Source organism: Taeniopygia guttata, chromosome 5, assembly GCF_048771995.1.
Source record: "Taeniopygia guttata chromosome 5, bTaeGut7.mat, whole genome shotgun sequence".
Taxonomy (NCBI): Eukaryota; Metazoa; Chordata; class Aves; order Passeriformes; family Estrildidae; genus Taeniopygia; species Taeniopygia guttata.
This window is the reverse complement of record NC_133030.1, coordinates 41,302,237-41,318,724: the sequence shown is the minus strand read 5'-3', so window position 1 is coordinate 41,318,724 and position 16,488 is coordinate 41,302,237. Positions and strand designations below refer to the sequence as shown.

The following is a 16,488-nucleotide window of genomic DNA, read 5'->3' as shown; positions in this document are numbered from 1 at the left end:
TCTTGTCCACTTTATTCTCTCATCTCTCTAATCGCTAATGATCTTCTAGAAGAAAAGAAAGGGAATTTAATTCTCAAAGCAACCATATAATTTGATGGAAAAGCTCCCTGGAAAATTAATTATTTCTTGTGTAGAAAATGATCCAGGCATGCACTGGATGTAAATGCAATTTTCAGTTCTGTTGTTTGCAATTATGGATGTGATATGCTGAGCTACAGGACATAAATTCTTGTTTCAGAAGCAGCCCTTAGAGACAAGATCACAAATGAGAAGGAAGAGGTTATGAAGACAATCAGCTCTGTCCAGATTAGTCAAATGTCTTTTTGCAGACAGGTGCACACACTTTGTAGTAGACCAGAAAAAGGCACTATGACTGAAAATCACTCCTCAGATTTTAATCTCCTTCTCTGGTGTGAGAGTGTAAAAAGTTTCATTTTGTCTTTTGGCAAATGATACTTACCTCGACATGAGGTTCCCCCTAATGAACTTGATCCTTCACTAGCATCTGCCCCAAAGTGTCACCAGGAGACAAAGCCATACTAGACTAGTAAGGACCCTCAGAGTGTCCCCCTCCATGGAGCCTCCTCCAGATGTGCACCCTCTGTGCAGCTGGATGCCTGCGCCTCTGCTCTCGCGACCGTGGGTGAAGGGAGCAGTGAGCCTCAGTAACACCTGCTCACCTGTGGCACCCCTTCAGAGGACATGCTGACTTTGCTGCAGCTTTACTTAATGGCCTTGAGCAAGTAGACTTGTGGGTCCTCCCACCCAGTAAATGACACTTCCCAGTGTCATTCAGTTGCCAGAGCCAACTGAATGACAGCATGGATGTCTGGGTGATGTAAAAAAAACAACAGAGCTATACATTTCCAGTGGAAGAAGAGGTCTGCTTGATAACTTCCCCTGTCAGCATATTTTCTATTGGGAACAGGGAAAAGATGGGGCTTAGTAATTCCAGCATTTCCCATTACCCCTGAAGGTAATTTCTCACCTTGCTGGAAAAGATTCCTTTGCAGCTGGTGCAGCTCTGTGGATATTGTTGTGTATTTAGGAATTGTCTGCACTGCAGAGGTTAAATGAATAAATCTACTTTTTGTCTAGTGGGTATATGTGTGTTGCAACAAAATCCTGCCTTCCCTTCAAGACAAAATGCCTGATTAAAGTGTAGCAATGCCTATACAGTGGTTGATCTGTCTGTGGGAAATTGCCTACACAAAATTGCCCACCCATCACAAGCACAGGTACCTTAGTACCAATTTTTGTTCTAACTTAATTTAGACTAACTTGTGTGGATTTAATGTGAACATGCGTAACTCAGACTGATTCTTGAGTGAGGATACAGCAGTAGAAGAGTTCCCATGTGAAGTGAGATCTCTTTTTATGAGTAAGTGAAGGCAGATTTTGCAGTGTTTAAGGCCAAAAAAGGACACTGCTTTTTTGGGGGGGTTTAATTTCAATGCACTTATTCCTAAATCAAACTCCAGATCCTCTGAAAGAAGTAGAGCACAGATGTATTTCACACACGTAAAGTTTCAGCTCAAATAAGGAAAAGAAGCCAGAGAGGCTTTTAGGCTCATGGCTTTTCTGGGGTTTTAGCAGATGTAGAAAATAGAAAGAGATAGCAGAGCAGTGCATTTCTTTGATGTGCTGAAGATTTGTAAAATTTTCTGTCTGCATTCACCTGTCAGGAAGATAGAACTGACATGAGCTCCCATTTTAATGTGAATTTTGATTGACAAGGTTGTTTGTTGTACTTAACTCAGGTGTCATATCTGTGTATAGCAAGGCTTTTGACTGATTATTATGCTGGTAACATTATGCTGCATCTCAGAGAAGAGCTTAGAAGACTGCAAAGATCTGAGGATTATTCAGGGCATACAAAATCTTGTGTTTCAAAAGAGTTCCCCTTTTAAAAAAGCAAGAGGAAATTTGACAAGCTAGCTTGATTATGTTTTAGCCCTTGGTCTGATTTTTGTATTGAAAGATAGTAGTGCAGAAACTGTGTGTGAAAGACCTAAATCTAAAGAAAGTTTTCCCAGTAATATCTGAGGATTTATTGTTACTGTGGCCGTGGTAGAGTAGAATGGTTTTATACAAGAGTATATGTTCTCTCCCTCAGCAGCCTTAGCCACTTAATTTTTTCATAACATAACCTATTATTATCCTTCTTAAATGTCAGAAATTGTAAGGAAATACACAACAAGTGTCACCCTTCCTCAGCTATAACATGGCCAGTACCATAAAACCCCACCACCTGCTCCAAGATACGTGCCTGGTGAGGGAGATCAGTCCAGGCCTCACAATTTTTATCCTGAGAGTTTTTTCCTCAAAAAACTATAAGTCAGCCAACAATGTCCTGAGCTTTCTGGAAACACTTTTCAGATTTCCCCTCCCATGAGAAGCTAGTTGTGATTGTCTACTATATTGCTGGCCTTTACATTCAACCCATTGTTTTTCCAGAATGTGCTCATTTCCTCTATGTAATTTCAATGAAGAATTTGCTGAAAGTATTTGCCACTGTTTTTCAGGTTTTTCTCTCCTTTTTGGCAAATGAATAGCTCTGTGGCAAAACCCCCAAACCAGTTAAATTAGGGAGAGGTTTAATTTTTTTAATTCAATTTTTTATTTTCTGTTGGTGCGTTTATTTGATTCTCCTTTATAACTACAGCCTTCTTAACTAAATTGAGCTATCTGCATTCTGGCTTACTAACTTGGAATGACAGAGAATGAAGGGATATGCACATCTTGAGATCAAAAAATGTCTTATCTACTAAGGCTGTATTTCACCTTTCTTGATTTATTTGTCTACTTTAATTATTAAAATTAATATTAAAATATTATTATTATTAAAACCAAGTTCGATTTCTATTTTTTGTAAATTAAAGTGGAAAGAAGCTGCTGTAGTAACCTCTAGCCTTCATTAAGGTGTGCAAAATGTGCAGGAAATGTAACTGAACTATTTAGATGATTCTTCCAGTGAATTCATCCAGAAATAACAATGACCAATGGCTATAGTACTCAGCTTGTATGAGGGAACATGGATTTCTTTACTGATTTTGCCACAGAAAAATGGTGTAGTCTTTTAAAAAATGAGGTCTCTGATTCAGTTTCATCCTCCGGAAGACAGACATTTTGCTACCTTTTTCTCTGAAAACAGAAAATCAGAATGTGCTGACAGACAGAGACACTATTTCTCAGCTGTTAATGATAATCTGAGACACACCAGATAAAAGAGATGTTAGAACTTGACACCTTTCTTTTATTGTTACGGCATTCTCTGCAGGACAAATGCATTTGTCACAAAAACCTCTACAAACTTGGAGAAACCAAGTTCCAATCTGGACTTCAATTTTAACATCTGTAGTTAGAAATATTTCTAAATTGTAACAAAACCACATTTTCATTCCCACATAGAGATAATAGTTGTGATTCTTTTTTTACTGTTTGAAGCTGAACACCACTAGTGAGAAGAGAAAATCCAAGTAACTCTGACCTACATCAGTTCCCTGTTCAGAATGCCTTCCTGCCTCTTTGGTATCCTCAGAAAACAGGATATTCTGAAAGGCCGTCTTGCAGATTTGAGGAGAAACCATCTAATCTCCATAATATGCATTTAAAAAATTCCTGTTTCAGTATGTCCAATGTATTTGTAACTTTAACAGCTACATTTTCTGAAGACAGCATCCTCACTGGAAGCTCTCAAACCTTTGCCAGCTCTCAATGATCCAGCTCATATGTGTTGACATGAGATGATACAGCCAGAGGCTTCAGGAGCCAGATGACATAGAGAGACGTTTTTGCAAGTGGAGTTGACAGATTTTAGGAACTCTCTAAACACAGGCAAAGATACAGTTTTAGAGAGGAAACATTGTTTATTCTGTGCAGGGTCTAAGGTGGAAGTTTTCAACAAATTAAGCACACTAGGGGGTAAAAAGCAAAAGGATGTATACATTGAAATCTACGTAAACTCACCTACCAAGTTCAGAGCTGCCATCCACCAAAGGCGCAGTCATTTATCTTGCACACTCTTATGCAATACTCGTTTGTGTGCCTGCGTGGGCCTCTCTGGGGTCTCTGGTGCTCCTTTGGGGATGTGTCCCCTACTCAGTTCCAAGCAAAGTGCAGCTCAGGCTGTGCTGAACACAAGATTGGGTGCCAAATACGATATGATCTTCAGCTCTGGAGCCTAAGCAATCGCCAAGCAGGACTAAAAATATAAAAGCTTTCCATAAACATTAAGCAACACTTGCTTAACACCCGATAGCATCTATTTGCATTCAAGAGGGGTTAGAGGTGAGAATGATACCATCAGCTTCCAGCTACAAGAGAGATCAAAGAAAATGTGATTTAGAAATGGTGCTCCCTAATTTAGTTCTCCCAACGAGATTCTCCCAAACCTGATGCTGCTTGCTCACTCCCCCTCCTTCCCACCCCATTCCTGCTCCAGGGATTGAGTTGAGAATTGGAGGCACATAAAAGTGAAAATCCAGAGCCGAAACAGCAATGAAACAAGAAAATGAGCAGTAGCAGCAACAATACTAATGACAAAAGGTATAAGAGAAATAAACTATTTACACAGAAAGTAAAACACCAGACTGTTTGTCGCTGCTCTCCGTGAGAAATGAGAGAGCTCCTGCCCCTGGCGAGTGACATGGATGGTATTGAAAAACATCAGGGTTTGGCCAGGCTCCCCTCATGCTTTGTAAAAAACTAACCCTGTCCTGGCCAAAACTAGAACAAGAAGGGACAGAGAACTGTGCTTAAGTGGGATGGAGCTGAGCAACGGGCTGTCCCTCCTGCCTTTTCATTGCTGTCCAAATTGATAAAGGAAGCAAAGGGAATGAGAGAAATGAGATTTTTCAGGTGTAGGAAAAAGAGATTTGAGATATGACAACCATGAGTCTAGTCAGGATTGGGTAATAAGGAGGATTATGAGTGAGAGGAGGTAGTAGGACATATTTAGAACCATGTAGCTACAGGTATCAGCTATAGCTGATATCAGATGAGGCAGGAGAGACTATCACCGTAAGCATACGGTGTCTTTCATTGTTGAAAGGTAATGATGGCATTTCAACAACATGTTATAGGATAATTATTTAGTTTGTGAGCTAAATTATTTATGTAGAGTAGATAAGTGGCAAAACACATGGCTGTGTTTCCTGAGGAACGCTTGTGCTTGTTTTAATGCTTTTCCTTATTTTTAATTACATCTCTTTTCTGAATTTTCATGGCAGTTATAAATTTATCTTGTTCCTTTACATCTAATTTACCCTTAGTACAAAGTTCTTGAAGAAGTTGCTTAATGAATCTAAACCTTACTGCTTGTCCAGCAATCACACAATGTGTGTTTGTGACTTGCAGATGTTCCTGGAGATAAGCAGTCATTATGTTGGAAATTTTATTTTTACAGGTGGCAACAACACATCCATTGAGTGTCAATAGTGATTTTTTGCTTACTGGATTTTTATTCTCATAGTGTTGGGGGTTTTGATCTGATTCTGTCTGTAGCTCAAATTCTCTTAAGTCTGAGGAGATTTCCATTTATATTCACATGATGACCTTGGCCTGTGTTTTTTCATTTGATACATTAATATAATTCTGTACCTTATTCATTAGTTTCAATCTCTATTAGCAAAAGGGACATTGCAAAACCATTACAGCTCTTCTGTTTGATAATTAGTACTGTTACAAATTTCTTTTAAATTAAGACAATAGATTGGTGGATTCTGTCAGTAGTTCTACATAATTACTAATCATTATTAAAACAATTAGTTTTAAAATTAAATTTAAATAAAATTTAAACAGTCAAACCTGTAATGAACCCTTACTTCATAAATGAACATTACATTTGTGTGACACTACAAAAGGATGAAAATAAAAGGAGAGGTATGAATAGGAAGATAAGAACAAAAAAGCAAATCTCATGCAGTAAGAAACAGAAAGCCAAGGAAATAATGCGGAGAGAAAGATACCGTTTTATCACAAATGGCATTTTCACCAGACTCAGAAAGGGAGCTGTGAAAAGCAAAGTGCAAGGGACAGGTGTTCAGTTTAAAACTTCAGGAGTGGGAAAGAGTTTCATAGAGTAATCTTTTTGTAGCTATATACAAATAGTTTTTCTTATACACTTGATACTAACACAGAAGTGGAACAGTCAGAAAGCTAAAGTGATCTTTTTTTTATTTTTTCAATAATACTTGAAGCTACTCTTGAAAAGCTTGATTTTTCTTATGTTACCATAATTGCCTCAAGTGCTGCCATCTTCAGCTCCTTCCCTACTGCCTTTTTTGCTGAGTTAGTGGATACACAGATAAGTACCATGAAGATAAGACAGGAAGAATTTCCCCTGTTCTTGATTGAAATTCTACAAGTCATATCAACACACTCTTCCTGCACATTTGTGGAGTAGACAGTCTCCAAACATCATGTTATCTTCTGCCCCATGTAAATAAATACAGACAATACAGATGAGGTTGTAGAACCCTGTTGCATTTTATATCTTGCCTGATCTTTCAAAAAACTGGGATAGAGGGAAATTAATAAGAAACCAAGTACCCATTAGCCACTGCTGCTAACAAATACTTTCTCAATACATGCAGGAGGTTGGTTCCAGGTAGAGATGCCTTTTTGCTTGTTTAACACTGGTGGTAAAGGCTTGTCCAGGGGGCCGCTTCTCACAGAAGAACTTGTGAAGAGTGAAGTGTGCCAGGTTAATACACTTCAGAAGGACAAGAATCTGAGGATGTTTAAGATTAGCAGGCAATTTAGAGGAGGGGAAAACAGTGGTGTAAATGGAGGGATGATGGGAAGACCGAAAGGAAACAAATAATTGGCGGAAAATCAAGAACTATAAAAATTTATAAAGGTAAAAAAAATTAAATCTAGATGGGAGGAGACATGAGACATGGAAGGAGATATTGCTACTCTTTCGGACCCTCTTCCTAGTATACTGTCAAAATGTTTTTTACCCTAATAATTGTCATAGGTAGGGGAACTTCATGCAAGTTTGGCATTTTGTGGACCATGTCAAAGTGTCTTGGGAATCTGTAGTAGTTTTTCAGGGTAAAGAAAAAATTAATTCATTTTGTTAATGTTATTTCACTGTCATGAAAATCTATGTAATAATTATCTTCCTCAGCAACAGAAATCTTATAAATGGAAAAAGAAAGCAAATAAAGGTGAAACATATATTTGCATATTATGATATTTGCAAAGCAAACAGACATGGTCATGCAATTGTATTTACTATATTTTACCCAAATACAGTGTATCTACAATAGGTTGTAATTTAGGTGACAAAAGCCCTTGCAAAGGGCATTTCTGAAAGGCAGAAAATAGAAGCAATAACTGTAAGAGAACAGAACCACAAATATTTTTATCTATCCAGTCTTAGACATCAGTCTTCATGATTTTTGCTTTAATTCATTTTTAGTAGCTTTATTTAAAAAAAAATAAATTATTCCAGGGCTGTTGTATTCAATCATAGTATCAATGTGTATCACCAAAGAATATAATTAGCAGCTAAGAATTTGAAGCAAAGAGGCTTCACTTGTTTCACAAAATGAAGGAAAGAAAAATAATGCTCAGATCCCCATAGTGAATCCTCCAGGACATTCAATATAGTCAAATTGAACTTTGTGAGCATCAGACCAGCAGCTCAAGCAGCCATGGGAAAGACAGGAACATTCTTCTTTCAAAACAGTACAAGTGCTCTAACAGTGCAGCTGCAGAGAAGGGAGGCTTCAAAGCACACTCAAAACCAATCCATGCTGAATTTCAGCAGGCAAATGCTACTGTGAAGAGAGCTTGTCCAAAAGAGAAACTGATCTTGTTATTAAATCTCATTTCTAATAAAGACAGATTCAAAACCTTGCATCTAAACATCCTGGAATTACTTTGTTTCTAGAAATTAAAACCACTATTTGGATTTCTGCCAGAACAAATGATAAATGTGAGCAGTTACATTAGTATTAACTTCTCCAGAATAGGTATGAAGCCTCAGGGAAGAAAATAATTTATAAGCATGGAGGAGGAAGTAGGAAAGAATTAATGTAGCCCAAAGACTGCCCACCAAATCTTAAAAAAAGGGAAAATATTTTGAATTATTTAGCTTCCACCTTTAGTTTTTAACTCCAGATCATATACTAATGTTTTCTGATTTTAGATATGGTACTCTTGATTATTAGAATTCAGATTATTTTCTTCTCAGAAAGTTAATATGCCATCAATTACAGATCACTAAGTGCTCATGAGCACAAATTAACCATTAAAGACCTTGCAGCATTGCCAGGATGCTGTAACTTGGAATATATAGTATTTTGGAACACAATAATCGAACATTAAAACAATGTAATCAAGTATGCACGTTGCCAATAATGTATGTGCCTTTTCTCACATCTTAAGCCTTGTCTAGATGCTTTTCTAAGATCTCTAATATATGTGCTTAATTTTGCCAGTTAGTGAAAAGCACAGAATTCAGATGTCTTGTTTTCAGGAGTACTGACTGGTCAGCTACTCTTACCCACTCTCTCCTCTTCAGTCCAGACTTTTTCCAGGAAAGCATGAGAAAGGTTTAATTGCAGAATTCTTTCAAAGACATTTTTAGTTGCCTGGTCTCTGTGCAAGATTGGGGTGCTAAAGAGAGGTAAGTGTTTGCTCACAGCCCTGATTTAGTAGTGTAATCTCTGGAAAGGGCTGGGTTGATGGTATTCTTCTGCTTGCTCTTTGCTTTCCCTGTTTCCTTAGGTATGTCTTCTCCATGATCAGTATGCTGCTTGTTTGGCTTGTCCCTGTGAGGCATTGATTAGGATGCTTGGACACTGCAATTTTGCTTCTCAGGGAAGGACTGAGCACTGAAAATCTGAGTAGTGCAGCCCCAGCAGAAATGAATTTACAGGTTATCATGAACTGATCCTTCCCTAACTCATCCTTCCTGCCCAGAGGGAAGTGTGAATAGCTGCCCTATTAGTGGGGTGCCTGAGTATTTCATGAGGTCTGGCTTCATCATTATGATTGAAAAAACTTTCTCTGGTGGCTGTAAATCCTATCCACTCAATTAAAGTAACACACTGTTAAAATAGTTTTCTACTATACCAAAATTGAGTTGAATTGGTAACAACCAATATGTTAAACATGATCTTCTATATGATGCAGTAATGACTGCAACTTGTCACAAGAATATGATAATTTGCAAAGTGGACAGCTAACCAATTGAGCTGGTCTATACTGCCTCTGTCTATTAGATATGATTTAGATACTGCAGAGTTCTCATATCCATTACTGGGATATAAATCTACTATGTGGGGAGACAGTTAAAAGACAGACTGTCTTCATACAATATATGTGTAAAAAATAACAGGTAAAAATTAATTAAAAAAGAGAAGTCAAAAAATTAGCTTCTATTTAATTGTGAGTTATTTAATTAATATTTATTTAAATAGTTGTTTTATTAAATTTTAATTTTATTAATAAATATTTATTTAATTAATCTATTTAATTGTGAGTTAGGTATTATGAACAAAAAAAAGGTATTTTTCACATGAGAACTCACAACCTTTGAGAAAACCTATTTTTTCTCTACAGCAATTAGGATATAAAACATTTCTTTCAGATATGGCTCCTATGAAATAGGTCTGAAAAGTAAATTCACAATAGCAGAAGTTAGAATAGCTTAGTATTAAATGTTACTATGAATGTGCAGCTGAATTTTTTCCACATTGGCTTGCCTTCCAAGGGAAATTAGGTCTATGAGATACATTGTATCTGTCTTGATACCTGCCAATCTGTCATTCTGTATCTCCTTGAGACTGCAAGCTACTTTAAAACAAACTTCTGGACAGAGGTGTAGAGGGCTCAGTAATATTTAATTCCCCCAAGCTGCAGGAAAAGAGGCTGCTGAGAAGAGGAAGAGTCAAATTGGCATTGTACCATTGGGGACCCCACAGAGTGAGACCAATTATGTTAGTAAAAACAAAAGATTCCCCTGGAGAGAGATACTATGGACACTGCAGTCACAGGGAAGCTTCAGGAACTTGCATCTTATCAGACATGAATTAATCCAAGCTATACTCATATACTCAGACTTAAGAATTTCTACTCCTTGAATGATTTGTTTAGGTATTGAACTGTGACTCCAACAACAGATCAATGAGAGAGATCTGTTTATCCCATTGTATATTCCTATTCTATTCACCATATACTGTTTCTGTGTGTGGTGGGATTGGCTTCCATCCTTATACTTAACTGGCATTTTTTTCTTTTGTATAGGCAAACTGTTTCTCTGTAAACAACAGGAGATATACACTGAACTACAGAAAAGGTTTTGCAAGAGGAACTGACCAGCAGTCACCTTCAAAATATTTGTAAGAATCCAGCAGAAAGATAATTATGTTCATATGAGAAATAAATATATAACACTGTCACTGCAGGCCCCCAGCTGGGTAATAATTAGCATTGACTGCATGATTGCAGAAGGCTGATAAATTTCTTTATTCCTATCCTATACTATATTGTACTATACTTATATTACACTGTATAACACTAACAAGGACTATCATTAACTAACTAACTAGAAAACCCATGACTCTCCCCTGAGAGTCCCGACACAGCTGTGGATCCAGTTGGCCAGTGAATCCGAACAACCATCACCAGAATCCAACCAAGCAATCACCTTGGGTAAACAATCTCCAGAACACATTCCACATGGGCACAAACACTGAGCAGCAGCAAGTGAGATAAGAATTGTTTTGATCATTCTTTTCTTTGCTTCTCTCACAGCCTTCCCTGGGAAAATCTGTGCCTGCTCTCTGTGGCCAGAGAGCTGCTGCTGTATAGCAGAGTCTGAAAATTACATTTGAAATAAAATTCTAAATCTTCCTTGTGACTTTTCATAAAAAACCACAGGTTATTGTAAGTTCTGGCCTAAATGAAAGTAACAATATTTATTAAAAAGCATTTCAGTGAAAAGTTTCAAGCCAGCCTTTTCCAGAAGGTGAAGATTTTTGAGATAAATGTGTGCCAGGATATTTAAGCAAATGGTTCAGAGAAGCCATTCCTGATGTCAATCAACTTACCTAATTACATATTTTTTCAGAAAAACTTAATGTAGCTGTCTGCATCTATTTCATAGTCAAATTCACTGAAAAAAAATGTCAAGAAGATGAAAAGGTACAATGACAGAACTGCTGGTCCATTTTGAGTAAAGTATGAAGTTTTCATGTTCCTTATTGTGGTAGCACCTTTGATGGGTTTTTCTGTGGTCCAGCTCTTCTCTGTGAGTTATGCTACACAGTGTGGTATGGGGGCTTTAAGCATGCAGTTTGATAGATCTTATATATTTCTTTTAAGTGGAAGATCTTTACAAATACATGCTTGTCTCTCAGACTATGAAAGATATGAGAATATTTACAATGACTTTTATACATGCATATTTATATTGTTAGTTTGTACTGTTAGTACAAGACATACTAGTAATAACATCTTTATTTCCTCCTTCACCCTTCTATCTTCTCATTTTATGCTTTAAGTCTATAAATAAGATTTTCTTTCACTTCTATTAGCTTATAATTAATAAATAGCAGAGCATTAATGCAGTACAAAAAGGTGAATTCTCTAAGTTTCAAAAGAAAAATATTTCAATTCCCTATATTTTCTTCAGAACTCAGGAGAAATAATCACCTGATAAAGAAATACTTTCCTGTCCTCCTAGGTATTGCTCAGTTCTTTTGACATGCTATGCACAGCATGACTTTGCTAAAACAAGTAGAAGATTACTGTTGGGCAGGAAATCATACAATGTAAGTGCTCCCAGAAGAAAGCAGAGCTCTGTGAAATGTCTGACACAAGTCTAGAGGCAAACCTTTGTGCAGTGGAATAAGATTATGAAACTGAAGGGTTTGGTCCATATTTTCCACTCTTGGAATTCTGGTTTTGCTTATAGAATTAATGAACCGTGGCTTATTTTTTTCAGGCGTTAAGTTCTGCCCTTGACTGTGTTTGCTAGATCCTTGTTCGTGCCTGTAGGAAGATTGTTAAACACACATTACGGATGTAAACTGGAGTGAGGTGAAGGCCAAGTGTTCATTTTATCAAATATGCAGAATATATGTTGTTTTGAATCCATTCCTGCGAGGACTGCATTGCCCTTGACACAAAAGCTCTGCTCTGTTCTGAAGTGGATGTCTGTGTTCTGGCTCCCCAAGGGAATTGCCAGCAAGGCCAAGACACTGTGCTTACTGATGAATGCTTTCTGCTGCCTAGTGCAGCACAGAGATTTACTGACATATGGCATTGTATTACCAGGAGATGTGGGCTTTGCAGGCCTGTCACTTGAAAGACAGTACATAGCAATCTGGAAAGGTCTTCAGAAAGGTGCCCTGACAGATTTAGCAGAAGACATCTGTGAAAGCTGAAAACAAGTTTGGGGTTTTTTGCAGGTGGTGATACTTTCCTCATCAGTTATATCCTCCTCACCTTTAATTAAGAAGTGAAAGTTAACAGTGACTATAATATAGTATTTGGGTGAAACTCAGAAGTTTTATATTCTAAAATATAAATATTTTATATTTCCTTAAGCCAGAACATGCTTAAGTAGTATCTCTGATGAAACACTCAGCTTCTAACAACTCAGACTTGAGCAGTATTTCAGTTCCTGTACTTGTTTTTTCTCCATTTATGGAGACTTCTGTTTACAAGCAGTACTCCTTGTCACTTTCTCATTGCTGTTCATTTGGTTACAGAGAAAAACCGTTAGCTCAAATAAGTAGCAGGGATCAGCAGAGCAGGAAGATAAAGGACACTCTAGAGATAAAACTAGAGATTGTTTTATGTGCTGCCTTTTTCTGAATAGCACTATGTGACAGAGATGCATTTACTCAGGCATCTGCACCCAAGGAAAACTATTTTGTAATACCCTTTCCAGGTTGTTACTCCCTTTTTAGATTCTTTGCCTTATTTTCACCCCTGCTTTATTTTAATCACTATTTAATTACTATTACAAAGGTCCACAGTCTAAAATCAGAATGGCTTCACCTAACCAAACTTTCTGGAATATCACATTAAGTGTAAAGTGAGGTTAGCAAACTTTCTCTCAAAAGCAGAGCAAAAATAGGTCACTTGTGCCCATCTGTATTGAAGGAAATCTAACTCATGTGTGGATTTTCTTTGCTGATACCAATATATCCATTCTATCAAATCTGACTAGTCCCTGTGTATGACATTTAAATTAATCTGCCAAAACACAAAAGGGTTCTTTTCAAATCATAGTATTCATTTTTCACATTAATCTCACTCTATCATTTCTGCAAATAACATGGATTGCTACATTCATTACACTTCATGAATTAATATCCATTTGCTTAGGTTTGGACTACTGTAACAACACTTTATAGTTTACCTCTTCTCATGTACTTTGCTAACAATCAGAAATAACATAAAACTCTTCCCAGAGGCTAACAAAACTTAGCAGAATTTGCAGCTTGTTTTCCATGTCTTTAATTTCTCTTCCTAATGAAGAATATTGTTTCCTTGTGAAGTTTTACAGTTAACACAAATAAAATACACAATGTTCCCTAGTGATCTGCTGGCCAGTGTTGCTCTCTGAATAAGTCTTACCAGTGACAATGGTACTCTTATAATGTATTACACTAGCATATTCATATGAATACATTCAGCCAGATCCTGCTCATCACCCAAGGAAATCAGAATATCCACAGATTTGTGGTGACAAAGGATGTACTTGGCAAGAGCGGGACTCACCTGACATGTATTAGGAGTGAAGACAAAATGTTCATTATCAAATCGTTTGTTCTCATTTATATGAAAGAGAATTCCCACCTGACTTTTGCAAACAATAGCAGAATTTCATCATAGGGAAGAGATTATATTTCACTGTTACAAACATTCTTTTCTCTTTCTGAAATCTTGTGTCAATGTTTATTCCCTGTGGTGTAATACAAATGGACTTTAATTTTCCTTGCCCCACATTCTGTCACAGATGTTTTGTCCTAGCTATGTGTTAGCATATATTTAACTTGTAAGGCCTTTGTTCCATCCTGGAAATTGAAGCATAAAATTATTTCAGAACATGAGTTTAAATACTGGGTTATCCTGAATGCAAAGCACATCAATTAATCTGTCATTCTTTGTTTAAGTTAAAACCTCTGTCCCAGCAATCCTGTGTGGTTCTAGATGAAGAGTCCAGCATGTTTCTGTATCCATACTACAGTGAGTTCTATTTCAGTTAAACTAGAAAAGTCTTATCCCTACTGTTTATTCTATAACATGTAATTGAGCATATACCTATCACTAACCTTAAACTGTTTAAAACCAGTATTTGTATTGATACAACTGATAGAATATAAATATAATATAATACATGTATAGTATAATATATAATATAAAACACATATTTGTAATAGAGAAAAACATAAATATAAAGATAAATATAAATGTAAATATAAATGCAAATATAAATATAAGCTGAAAAATGTGTTGGACAAGCAGGATAACTGAGTTTGCACATCCCAAACACCTAACCAGCTCAATTCTTTGAACAGCTTGTTCAAATGTGGCTGGTTTGTCTACTCTATGCTGCAGCGATCACTCTGTCCTCAACCCTTAGGACTACGCATGCGTAATAAATATTACCAGCTTGGTTCTCTTCCTAAGGTGTACAAAATAAGATCTATTCCAGCATAGATATACCTACCATCATGTTTAAATTGTCCACCTGTGTTTTAATTCAGGAATATTACATTTTTTGTCAGCATTAGAGTTCATAAAAAATGAGAGCAGGGGCAGATTTCATTGACTGTTAAAGCAAAGGCAAGTTTCTCACTTGTTTGTACAGCCACCTGGTTTGTCAATGAAGTGATGGAAATCTTGCAGGAAAATTAGCTAAAAATATCCCTGGTTTTGTCTCAAAACTGATCAAAACTTTACATGTTTGTGACTTAATGAAAATAGACCGATGGAAATGTGTAGATAGGGGCTCTGAATATTGTTGCATTGTGGGAAAAATACAGATGAGGCAGAGCAAGACAGCTTACAATACCAGAGGGATATTGCATATAAATATGTACAGTGCATTAAACCGTTGTCTAATAACTTTGTTCTTCAAGGGAAAGAAATGTTAAAAGAAAGTGCATAGTGAAGGGTCATTAAACTTGAAAAGGCATTGCAGGAATTTTTGAGTATTTCAGTTATTTACAGTGGAAAACATATTTAAGTTTATATACTGTTCAAGGTGACAATAGCTAGGGGCATTACTGCCTGAAAGGAGCTGCATTTCAGATCAAGTTTCTGGTTTGGGGTTTGCATTGTGAGTGGCTTGGACTGATTATCAAAACCCCAGATATGAAGTTTCTACTGACTTCTGTTTAAGGAAATTAGGTTCATTGAAGATTTTATGGGAACCAGCTTTGAGCAGGTGATGTGGAAATGGGTGGGGTGAATCTCCATGCTGGTCAGGGTGTGATCCTGTTTGGCTCAGCAAGGAAGGCTTTTCGTGTGACACCTGCCTTGCAAACTCCTCAGAGCTGTATTGTGAAATCCAGCCTCAGCTATAACATTTTTAAGAACTTTCAGCTCAGCCATCAACAGGTGATGGCATGGGTAGCAAAGTAAGTCTATTGTGCTGTGATACAGCACTAAATAATATGCCTCAAACATTATATATAGCATGAAATTCAGTGGCTCCATTGAAAACACCTAACCTGTTCCATGCTTAAGATCATCCATCAATGTTTTAAAGTTCACAATTTTTATCTGTCTCACATTTTAGATATGAGATTTTCTCCAGGAAGTAATACTAGAAACCATTCTTCTCCTGTTTCCTGCAGCCCAAACTTGTAAAGGTTGTAAAGGAATTCAGAGAAACAGAAAGGGAGGAGAATACATAACCCCTGTAGAATGAAATTAATCAGGAAAAGTATGCCTTTATTTTTCTGTTTCAGTTTGGGTCAATTTGAAACATTGCCTACATATGCTGAGAAAGCTGAGGTCAGTAGCCCCTGCAGCCATGGACACCCATGATGGAACAGATATCCACATGCAGCCCACAGAGGACCCACGCTGGAGCAGGTGGATGTGCCCAAAGAGGACTGTGACCCTTGTGCTTCACCAGGCTCCTGGCAGGTCCTGTGGTCCCATGTAGAGCAGCCTGTACTGGAGCAGGTTTGCTGGCAGGACTCGTGACCCTGTGGGGGACACATACTACACAGTCTGTTCCTGAAGGACTGAACCTCATCAAAGGTTCCCAGCTGGAGCAATTTGTGAAGAACTGTAGTTCATGAGAAGGACTCAGACTGGAGAAGTTCATGGAGGACTGTCTCCTGTGGGAGGGACCCCACGCTGGAGAAGAAGAACAGTGTGAAGAGCCCTCCCCCTGTGGAGGAAGCAGCAGCAGAGACAATGTGTGAAGAACTGACCATAAACCTATTCCTATCCTCCTGTTCATCTGGGTGGGGAGGAGGTAGAGAACATAAAAATAAA

The 16,488-nt window shown here is 37.4% G+C and overlaps 1 protein-coding gene across 1 annotated transcript in view; it reads right to left on the bottom strand.

Annotated features, from left to right (window-relative positions):
* Positions 1 to 3,847: 3,847 nt before the first annotated feature.
* The window catches only part of SSTR1 (somatostatin receptor 1), a 68,379-nt gene continuing 55,738 nt past the window's right edge, over positions 3,848 to 16,488 (bottom strand). Inside the window, exon 2 of the mRNA XM_041716775.2 lies at positions 3,848 to 4,316. The gene's annotated coding sequence lies outside the window, so the exon portion shown is untranslated. The remainder of the gene's footprint in view (positions 4,317 to 16,488) is intronic.